This window comes from Schistocerca gregaria, chromosome X, assembly GCF_023897955.1.
Source record: "Schistocerca gregaria isolate iqSchGreg1 chromosome X, iqSchGreg1.2, whole genome shotgun sequence".
Taxonomy (NCBI): Eukaryota; Metazoa; Arthropoda; class Insecta; order Orthoptera; family Acrididae; genus Schistocerca; species Schistocerca gregaria.
Genome location: NC_064931.1, coordinates 646,256,612 through 646,269,158, shown reverse-complemented (window position 1 = coordinate 646,269,158; position 12,547 = coordinate 646,256,612).

The following is a 12,547-nucleotide window of genomic DNA, read 5'->3' as shown; positions in this document are numbered from 1 at the left end:
CTGCATCGCGGTGTAGCTTGCTCGCCAGGTTTCGAGAGGGTGCGTTTCTTGTTGAGGTATCGAATATATTGCTTCCCCCTACTTATACCTCCCGAGGAGATCACGAATGTAAAATTAGAGAGATTCGAGCGTGCACAGAGGCTTTTCGACAGTCGTTCTTCCCGCGAACCATACGCGACTGGAACAGAAAAGGGAGGTAATGACAGTGACACGTAAAGTGCCCTCCGCCACACCGTTGGGTGGCTTGCGGAGTATAAATGTAGATGTAGATGTAGTGTCCTTCATAGAGGCACACAATTGTATAACCACCTTCCTAACAACATCAAGTTGGTAAAGCAAGACAGTTTGTTAAAAAAAAAAAAAAAAAAAGCTGAAGACATTTCTGATGGACCATAGTTTCTACTCTGTAAATGAATACCTCTCAGAATTTTACAATGTTAAATTAATAAACACTTATGCCAATTATTTGTTTATTAAAGTGTACTGGTTGTACGTGTAACGTTGTATTAATGTTGATATTTGTAGTGCACTATATATATATATATATATATATATATGGAAATTGAAATAAGAACACCGTGAATTCATTGTCCCAGGAAGGGGAAACTTTATTGACACATTCCTGGGGTCAGATACATCACATGATCACACTGACAGAACCACAGGCACATAGACACAGGCAACAGAGCATGCACAATGTCGGCAATAGTACAGTGTATATCCACCTTTCGCAGCAATGCAGGCTGCTATTCTCCCATGGAGACGATCGTAGAGATGCTGGATGTAGTCCTGTGGAACGGCTTGCCATGCCATTTCCACCTGGCGCCTCAGTTGGACCAGCGTTCGTGCTGGACGTGCACACCGCGTGAGACGACGCTTCATCCAGTCCCAAACATGCTCAATGGGGTACAGATCCGGAGATCTTGCTGGCCAGGGTAGTTGACTTACACCTTCTAGAGCACGTTGGGTGGCACGGGATACATGCGGACGTGCATTGTCCTGTTGGAACAGCAAGTTCCCTTGCCGGTCTAGGAATGGTAGAACGATGGGTTCGATGACGGTTTGGATGTACCGTGCACTATTCAGTGTCCCCTCGACGATTACCAGAGGTGTACGGCCAGTGTAGGAGATCGCTCCCCACACCATGATGCCGGGTGTTGGCCCTGTGTGCCTTGGTCGTATGCAGTCCTGATTGTGGCGCTCACCTGCACGGCGCCAAACACGCATACGACCATCATTGGCACCAAGGCAGAAGCGACTCTCATCGCTGAAGACGACACGTCTCCATTCGTCCCTCCATTCACGCCTGTCGCGACACCACTGGAGGCGGGCTGCACGATGTTGGGGCGTGAGCGGAAGACGGCCTAACGGTGTGCGGGACCGTAGCCCAGCTTCATGGAGACGGTTGCGAATGGTCCTCGCCGATACCCCAGGAGCAACAGTGTCCCTAATTTGCTGGGAAGTGGCGGTGCGGTCCCCTACGGCACTGCGTAGGATCCTACGGTCTTGGCGTGCATCCGTGCGTCGCTGCGGTCCGGTCCCAGGTCGACGGGCACGTGCACCTTCCGCCGACCACTGGTGACAACATCGATGTACTGTGGAGACCTCACGCCCCACGTGTTGAGCAATTCGGCGGTACGTCCACCCGGCCTCCCGCATGCCCACTATACGCCCTCGCTCAGAGTCCGTCAACTGCACATACGGTTCACGTCCACGTTGTCGCGGCATGCTACCACTGTTAAAGACTGCGATGGAGCTCCGTATGCCACGGCAAACTGTCTGGCACTGACGGCGGCGGTGCACAAATGCTGCGCAGCTAGCGCCATTCGACGGCCAACACCGCGGTTCCTGGTGGTCCGCTGTGCCGTGCGTGTGATCATTGCTTGTACAGCCCTCTCGCAGTGTCCGGAGCAAGTATGGTGGGTCTGACACACCGGTGTCAATGTGTTCTTTTTTCCATTTCCAGTATTGTAATATATATATATGTGTGTTTAATTTTTAACTTTCTGTATCATTTGTTGACCTGTCCTATATCTGTACAAGGTGTCACAGGACCAAAACTAAATAAATAAACACTGAGCGTTGCATATAACACGTGGTGGGCAGTGATTGTTTGGGTTGACTCCAACTACACAGTGCAAAATTAAAATTGCAGTTATCTGCTAAGCCATCGAAGGAAATTCACCCCCCTTCTCATGTTGTTTTAATTATTCAGCACAAACGTTTGCATTCTGTTTGCTAAGTGTGATTCAAACCACTATTGCATAAAGCCATCAATTCCATAAAACCTGAGTTTTTGTAGGAGAGTAGCATGATCTACAAAATCAGATGGCTTGGAATGACACTGAGCTGTGTGGCTGTAGAGGCTGCCAAGAGGCACCATTTTTATTTCTCGCCCGCTTTAAATAAAAGTGCATTGTGTCCATGAAAACAGGCATGTCAGTTATGCAGCACTGGAGTGTGCGTGTTGGACGGAGCTCGTGTTGCGACTATTGAGGTAAACGAGTATGCCGCAGACATCGCTTTAGTCATAGATGCATAAGTGCTGGCTGGCTGACATCTCATGGGCCTCAGCCTGTTGGAAGTCACAACCAGATGCCTAGATATGACAGCCCCTAGATGAATAATGACAATGACAATGACAGGGATAACACTACAGACTAGGCATATTCCAGCCTTGATGTCGGAGTTTCTGTGTCATTGCAAGTGACTCCTGCCTCTTCTAGCTGTCATGTGAAAGCAGGAGAAATTGGGGCAAATGAGAACATCAGATGGAAACAACCTGCTACTGAAGAGGACTAGCTCAGCAACAGGAAGAAACCAGGTTCCACCTCAAGTAGCAAGTGAGTCCTCCCTCGGGCATGAGTGTGCGTTTGATTCTTAGGATAAGTTAGTTTTAGTAGTGTGTAAGTCTAGGGACCAATAACCTCAGCAATTTGGTCCCTTAGGAAGTCACACACATTTCAACCAAGGAGGACCTTCAGGAAGGGCATAAGCCTACTCGTCCACTATCTAAGGATGAAGGAGGTTTTAAGCAACCTTGGAGGACATCTTGCACTACCAAGCTCATGGCATCTTCACACCACTGTCAGATGTTGCTGACAACGATTAACCGTTATGGACCTGCGCACCAAGTGACCAAGGTATGCCACCACCACCGATTGTCGTGCAGTTCTCGGAAGATTACATGACACTCTACCACCTGGTGAAGCAAGCGGTTCGAGGGCATCTGTTTTCCATCAAAACAGGTCGAAAATACATCTACAAAATATTTATATGCTCAGTGGAGAACCACCTCTGTGTTGCTGACGTGATTGCAGAAAGCAGAATTAGCTTCTACACTCGTGCCACAATGCAAGAGGAACACCATTCAAGATCGTCTACAAAGGCATCAATCTCAATATGTCCCTGGATCCCATAAAGCAAAAACTACAACAACAGGGTGTAGAAGTTTACTTGGTCATAAGGATGTAAACACCTCACACAAATACTCGTTATTGACACTAATAATGGGCACAACTGAAGACTCTGGAAAATTACATCAGTCGCAGCATGTGATGTAGTCATAAACTTGGGAACTACACATGGGCCCCAACAATGCTTTCGCTGCCAGGGGATAAACCAAGTTGTACACCACTATACTGTGCTGTCAAGAGCAGCACAGTAAGGGCTGAACTCTATGCAAGGAGGATAAGAACCCCTTCTTCAACAACTGGAATGAAGTTGGACATGTTGCCAGCTAAGAGACATTTAAACGGTTCACTGCTGGTATTAAGATATTTTCACTGGACACAGCGACAAAAAGACAGAGTGTCGCACATACAAGCCATGACACTGAAACCGACACATCAACCAACAGCACAGCCAGTCACCGAATAACCAGTGCCAAAAGCCACCTGTGCCGGCTACGAAAGTATTCAACCAACCTAGAATCACTAATGGCTCTCAACACCCCAGGAATGCAGCAACTTGTGACACACAAAGTCGCAAAACTGCTCACAGCCTCTGAAATACTGATGAGATAACTATCTCCTTTGATGCTCGAGATGTGGCTAAAATGCTAAGTATGGTACACGAAACCATGCATACGCTGCTGGGCATCACGAAGGAACTACCGTAACTCATCATAGCAGCAGTACTGAAAGGGCTCCAAACCCTACTCCAACACTTACACAAAGACACTGACACTCGAGATATGAGCGTATGTGTGTAGAACACAAACAACATCCGTACACAGCATGGATAATTCAGATAATTTCTTCATGAAGAAGACATTAATCTATGCTTCATGGAAGAAACACATTTGAACTCTGGTGTCAGTGCGAAAGTCGTCAACTATTGTTGCTGCCAGCCTTATGGCTGTGGGTGGTTCTGATTGTTACATACACTATATGCTATGACATCATCAGCTGAGCTTACTGCCCCTGACGACTGTTGAGGGAAGCCCTATTGCTGCTAGCACATCCCAAGGACAAATAAATTTGTAGTGGGTTACAGGCCACCACAGGAAATACTCGAGGTCAATGATTTTGCAATGTTGTTATCCCTCCCAGGCATGATTTTTATTGGAGAGGGTTTAGATGCCAAACATGCTGTTTGGAATTCAGGCCTCCTGGACGCTAATGGCAGGAGATTAAAATATATTGTGTCGAGTGTCAGCAAGCAACTATTTTTGGTCTTCTTGAATCAACAATCTAGATGTCTTGAGGAGAAGCAGATATGCTCAATGTGTCCACAGTCAAAGGGCTTCCACACAGTATCACAAAGCCAGTAAAAACTGCCCTTGCATCAAACCCTGTAATTTTTCATCTCGACATCAAAGGCACCTTCTTCCCAGGGAGTATCATTGACACAAAGCACACCAATTGGGAACTATTTCAAGAATGTCTCTGGGTGTATCTCACACTTTTTCCCTGACCCAACAGAGGAAGAAATTGATACAGCACTGCAACGTTTTTCAAGTAGTGTCTTATACACAGTCAGGGAGGCCTCACCACTGGAAGAGGCAAAACAGGGATTAGATACAAGTTGCTAGCCGCTCCAGCTGTGTGCCACAATTATAAAAAAGAATAGGATTTCTCACGAATGGCAGCTCACTAGAAATCCTGCAATTAAACGTCTGCTCAATTGCATGCACCAAGGAACATGCAAGGAGATTGATGGATCACAGGAACTAAATGTGTGTCAACAGAGTTTACACTCTAAAACTCAGTGATGGCTCCACCTGAAAGGAGACATGACGCTCAGCAACGCACATTCCTCCGCTTCAACTAGGAAATATGGTGGTCAGAAAGTCCAATGCAAAGGCCGAAACCTCAGAGAATTCCTTTGCAAACAACTTCTGACCAGTCAGTTATCAGATGGACCAATCAAATGTCAATCTGGTTCAAAACAATCTGCCAAGATTTCTGGAACCACATGTAGCCGAAGATTTAGAACCAGTTACTACTGAAGAAGTCCACTGCAAACTTCATTGTTTAGCACTCAGGAAGACAGGTTGGACAGATGTTACCTCAGATGTCATGCATCTCCACCCATCACCGTCGGCTGTTGATTACTGGGCGGCCCTTTTCACTACAGTGATGGAGACTAGCAACTTCCCTGCAGTATGGAAATATGCAGAGGTCATAGTTGTTCTCAAGCCTGGGAATGAGGCCTGCTCAAATTCTCTGCAGAATGGAAGCACGTGGAGATCATAGCTATCCCCAAGCCTGGGAAAGCTACTTGCTCCCTGCAAAGTTATCAACCAATAAACCTATTCTCTGGATTACATGTAGAAAAAATGTTTGACCCAATTGACATTGGTGCTCAGATTGATTCAGCATATAAAATGTCAGTTCAGAAAGATAATGAATTAGTTACGAACAATAAACATGGTTTAAACAGAAAATTAGAGTGCTTGATGTTTTGTGGAACTCATGAGTTAGCACTAAGGACTCACAATGAAAAGCAGGAGTCAGCAAACCAGGACAATTTCTTAGATTTGTAACTCTTCTAGGAAATCTTGACAGCATATTAGATGATAACTTAAGCAGTTCTAGTATTTCTGTATGTAATTATACATCACACATGATACAAAATGAACTTTTAGACTGTGTACAGGGTGAGTCACCTAACGTTACCGCTGGATATATTTCGTAAACCACATCAAAAACTGACGAACCGATTCCACAGACCGAACGTGAGGAGAGGGGCTAGTGTAACTGTTTGATACAAAACATACAAAAATGCACGGAAGTATGTTTTTTAACACAAACCTAGGTTTTTTTAAATGGAACCACGTTAGTTTTGTTAGCACATCTGAACATATAAACAAAGTGCCGTTTGTTTCATTGTAAAATGTTAATTACATCAGGAGATATTGTAACCTAAAGTTGACGCTTGAAACCTCCGATGTTCAGTTGCGTGTTGTAACAAACAGGGGCCATGGTCGGCGAGCAGCATCTGCAGGGACATGTTTACGATGACGACCGTGTTTACGAGTGTGGTTGTAGTGCACTGTTGTGGTTTGGTCAAGCTGTCGCAGTGTCCGCATGTAGCGCTTGCTGCTATTGTTATTCTGCATTCGTCTCCGCATGCAGACCAACTGTAGTACACCGTGTTACCAGATGCCTGTTATAGTGTAGTGTTGTAGGAACTGTGACCATGGTGTATTCGAACTCTGAAAAGGCGGAGATGATACTCATCTATAGCGAGTGTCGACGAAATGCAGCTGAAGCCTGCAGGGTGTATGCAGAACGGTACCCGGACAGAGAGCATCCAACGTGCCGCACATTGCAAAACATCTACCGCCAACTGTATGCAACAGGTATGGTCGTAGCACGCAAACGGGTCCGTAACAGGCCCGTCACAGGAGAAGCGGGTGCAGTTGGTGTGTTAGCAGCTGTTGCCATGAGCCCACACATGAATACACGGGACATTCCGAGAGCCGGTGGACTGAGTCAAAGTAGTGTCATGGGCATACTGCATCGTCACCGCTTTCACCCGTTCCATGTGTCGCTACATGAGCAATTACATGGCGATAACTTTAATCATCGAGTGCAATTCTGTCAATGGGCATTAACAGAGAATGCGTTGCAGTTCTACCTGTTTACCGATTAAGCGGTTTTCACAAACCACGGGGCAGTGAATCTACGGAACGTGCATTACTGGTCCGTGGACAATCCTCGCTGGCTCAGACAGGTAGAGCGACAGCGACCGTGGACTGTAAATGTATGGTGCGGAATTATTGGCGACCACCTCATTGGTCCTCACTTCATTGCAGGGGTCCAAACAGCTGCAACATACAACGCGTTTCTACAGAATGATCTGCCAACGTTGCTCGAAAATGTCCCACTGGAAACGGGTCGACGTATGTGGTATCAGCATGATGGTGCACCTGCACATTCCGCAATTAACACTAGGCTGATCCTTGACAGGACGATCGACGGGCGTTTCATAGGACGTGGAGGACGCATAAATTGGCCAGCCCGGTTTCCTGATCTTACACCTCTGGACTTCTTTCTGTGGGGTACGTTAAAGGAGAATGTGTACCGTGATGTGCCTACAACCCCAGAGGATATGAAACAACGTATTGTGGCAGCCTGCGGCGACATTACACAAGATGTACTGCGGCGTGTACGACATTCATTACGCCAGAGATAGCAATTGTGTGCAGCAAATGATGGCCACCACATTGAACATGTATTGGCCTGACATGTCGGGACACACTCTATTCCACTCCGTAATTGAAAACGGAAACCACGTGTGTACGTGTACCTAACCCCTCATGGTAATGTACATGTGCGTCAGTGGAAAAGACCAATAAAAATGTGTTAGCATGTGGACGTAAAATGCTGTTCCAGTCTCTTCTGTACTTAAGGTCCATCACCGTTCCTTTTGGATCCCTACGTAATTCGGTGCTCTCCGATACACACGATCGAACAGCGGAGGAGTGGTACTCAAGCGTCAACTTTAGGTTACAATATCTCCGGATGTAATTAACATTTTACAATGCAACAAACGGCACTGATTACGTATTTGTGTATATGTTCAGATGTGCCAACAAAACTAACAGGGTTCCATTTGAAAAAACGTAGGTTTGTGTTAAAAAACATACTTCCGTGCATTTTGGTATGGTTTGTATTAACCAATTACACTATCCCCTCTCCTCACGTTCGGTCTGTGGAATCGATTCGTCAGTATTTGATGTGGTTTACGAAATATATCCAGCGGTAATGTTAGGTGACTCACCCTGTATATCAAGTTTATATCCAAGAACTGATTAAAGATATTAATCTACAATTTTTGTTTCTGTGCAGGGAGTTGAAGTGATAGATATTACATGCAGAAGTCAGTCTCTCATCGTACTGTGGTCTTTAAGGGGAAGAAACCCGTTGAAAGAGTCCTTTCATTTGAAAATGTTAATGATAGGACAGCATATGGGCTTTGTAAAGTTCTAAGAGGAAGTCTGAAACCTTTCAGTGTTCAAGATAAACTCATTGCTCAGGCATACATTGGCAACCCAGTAATAAGCAGCAGTCATGCAGTCATGTACAGACTTTAATGCACAGTACTTTCCTATATGCCAATTATGTTTACTGTGATATGCACCTAATGAATTTGGTTATTCAGAGTGCTTGTAGTAAAAACATAAAGTCTCTTAGGTTGATATTAGCCAATATTTCTGGATTAACAATGTTTTTCTCTTCATCACCTAAGCAAAGTAATTTGTTACAGACACTCTCCAACAAGAAAATTCCTTCAGTCTCTTTGACTAGATGGAACCTGCAGTCTCACATAGTAACTAATATTCATGAAAACAAATTACACTTATTGGAATGTTTTGATAAGTTTGAGGAAGAAGATTCTTGGGATGATAGTACGATAAAAGAAGCATTTGCTTTAAGAAATTTACTTCACAGTCCAGGCTTTGCGTTCCTTCTATCTTTTTCTACGAGATTATGAAAAGTGTTGAAATTTTGTATAACATAGGTCAGCTGCAAATGCCATTACTATATCCAATGCATTGTGTAATTTTGAGTCAGCTGTTTGTGAAATACAACAGAACATTGACAAGTATCAAGTTTCTGAAGATGAATGTTTTGCTCCTTCAAGGAAACATTCCAAATATAGCATGTGAACATAATCTGACAGCAGATGCAAAAGAAGTGCATGAAATTGTGACTAACCAACTGAAAGGATGATTCCAAAACTCTTGTGTATTCAGTAGCTTAGAAATTAGAGATCCAAAAAAGTTTGCTTCTTCAAAGAAAATTTCCCAGTCACTTTAGTCAAACTTTTTCATTAAGTTACAGCCCTTCATTTGCCATGGTAAATTGAAAAATGAACTGTCAGCGATTTATCACAATGATACATTCAAAGACATTGCATCAGTTTTTGAGGAGAGTACCTTTCTTGCGGAACATTCATTTGAAAAATGGTTCACAGAGGTGCACAAACCATTGCAAAATGCACTAACTACAACTGTTTCAACAGCAAAAACACAGCACTTTAAAAAGAATTAAAACCTTCCTTAGGAACAGTATGGGCCAGGACAGACTGAATTGACTAGCTGTTTATTCCATTCACAGTGAGAAAAATCAGTGAAATTCCAAATTTTAACAACAGAGTAGTTGAAATGTATGCCAGTCAGAAAAATAGTTGTGCACAACTACTGTATACGTAACCTGCCGGTATAGAGATGTCATTAGTGAACATGAAACCACTTCTAGGCAAGGTTTTTCCCAGCATTTTTGTCTTTCACCATAAGGGAAAAAGCCAGGATGGTCCCTGTATTTGCAATCTGATGCAGTCCCAATGGGAAAGGAGTTACATCCTTTCTTCCACAGTTACATCATTTTTATTTTTACACCATAGCCAAACTACAGATATATGACTAGAATAAGGGCGGACACCAGCTGAAGGAGAGCTGGTGAACTTCATTTAGAAACCAAACAACTCCTAACGCCTGAAATTATTCAATTCAATGTGTCACCAAAGTAATACCTCATACACCTACAAAAGTACACGAAAACCCAGTGAAAATGGTGGATTAGACCAACTACAATAATACACACACACACACACACACACACATACACACACACACACACACACACACATAACAGCCTATAGTTCCAGCCATTCCATCAGGAAGGAGGTACACAGCTCATGTTGTCTGTAGTTCAACCATGCCTAGACAGTCAATACCGTGGTTTGATCGCGTCCACATTGTTACTTTGGCCAGGGAGGACTCTCAACAAAGGAAGTGTCCAGGCATCTTGGAGTGAACCAAAGCGATGTTGGAGGAGATACAGAGAGACAGGAACTGTCTCGATGACATGCCTCGCTCAGGCTGCCCAAGGGCTACTTCTGCAGCGGATGACTGCTACTTACAGATAATGGCTTGAAGGAACCCTGACAGCAACGCCACCATGTTGAATAGTGCTGTTCGTGCAGCCGCAGAACGTCATGTACGACTCAAGCCGTGTGGAATAGTTTGAAATTTTTTTTACCTATGTGTGCTAATAATGAATTTTATATTTTTCCAGATACACAGTTTAATACCTGTAAATTATCATCAATGGCATACATCAGTGGATATGTCATAAAGAAAGTATCAATTGAAATATCCTGTTCATCCTGTGAACTTCGGATTTCAACCAGTTTGCGCAAATATTCTTTGATGGATTTAATATATTCTCATGACATCACAGGAAACAGCATGATTCACCCGTCAATACCCTTCGTGAATCTGCTAAATACTGTGTCAGATATTGTGGCAAGTGCTGTACCGCACTTGGTGGTGGTTGTTGGGATGTTTAAGGGGGACTAAACAGCTAAGGTACGACACTTGTAAACTAATGGTGTGAGAAAACACTTGGGAATGTATATAGTGCCACTACTACAAAAAGCATCTTGTTTATGTTGTGACAGTGGGGAAAATCATTCAAAACTTCTTAGTGTCCTTGTGTGCAAATATTTTTTATCAATTGTGCTGAAGCAGAGAGCCCCATTTACCACAGAAACTTATGAAAAACTGAAGTTCTTAACTCTAAACCACTTACCCAAAAGATGCTGCTTGTATAAGACCTTACAACATGACATGCAGACAATTAGTGTCAGACACATATATGTAGAATACTAATAAAAACTGATTTAATCTATTTTATAGAGAAGTTGTAATTTTTTTGCCAATAAACAGAATTGACGAAACCATCCATTACTTCTTTGTGTTCGAGTGTGTAAATGGTTTTGCCAGTTTCACTGCTAAAACATCTGAATCAAAAGGTGCAGCGTGTTTCCCACACAGATGCTCCACACAGTAGCAGCTGGGAATATTCGACAGACTGTGCTCTGTGGTGGCTGGCTGAACTACACGGTGTAACAAGCGGAGATACGGAGTGCTGAGGCTGTTAAGAGCATATTAGTGGCCATGATACAAAGAATGAAAGGCATTGCTACTTGTACAGAAACCAGAGACCAGTTATAAGAGGCGAGTGCTATGAAAGGGAAGCAGTGGTTGAGAAGGGAGTGAGACAGAATTTTAGCCTATCCTCAACATTATTCAATCTGTACATTGAACATGCAATAAAGGAAACCAAAGAAAAATGTAAAGTAGGAATTAAAGTTCAGGGAGAACAGACAAAAAGTTTGAGGTTTGCCAATGACATTGTAATTCTATGAGAGACAGCAAAGGACTTCGAAGAGCAGTTCAGTAGAATGGGCTGGGTCGTGAAAGGAGGATTTAAGATGAACATCAACAAAAACAAAATGAGGCTAATGGAATGTAGTGGATTTAAGGCAGGAGATGAAAAAGGAATTAAATTAGGGAATTAGATACTAAAAGTAGTAAATGAATAAATTGGGCACCAAATTAACTGATGATGGCAAAAGAAGACAGGATATAAAATGTAGAGTGACAACGATATGGTAAGAAAAGTGCTCCTCAAGAAGAGAAATTAGTTAAGATTGCCTTTAGATTTGTGTGTCAGGAAGTATTTTCTGAAAGTATTTGTATAGAATGTAGCAATGTATGGAAGGGAAACATGGATGGTAAACAGTTTGGACAAGGAGAGAAAACAGCCTTTTGAAATATAGTGCTAGAGGAGGAAGCTGAAGATTAGATGGGTAGATTGCATAACTAATGAGAAGGTACCAAATAGAATTGGGAAGACAAGAAATTTGTGGCACAACATCACTAAAAGAACTGATCATTTGACAGGACATATTTTGAGATGCCATGGGATTAGCAATTTAGTATTAGTGTGTGGGGTAAAAATCTAAAGGGAGACCAAGAGACGAATGTAGTAAGCAGATTCAGAAGGTTGTAGGTTGCAGTAATTATTCAGATGTGATGAGGCTTGCACAGGATATAGCAGGATGGAGAGCTCCATCAAACCAGCCTTCAGACTGATGCCCACAAAAACAACAACACAACAGTATATATTTGGTCGGCTTCATGCATATCAGCATCTGAGATGCTCTATTTTTTCAATTTTTATGTACAACTGTGAAGAGTAAAAAGAGTAATCTGAGTATGTGAATGCCTACCAGTATTACTCTA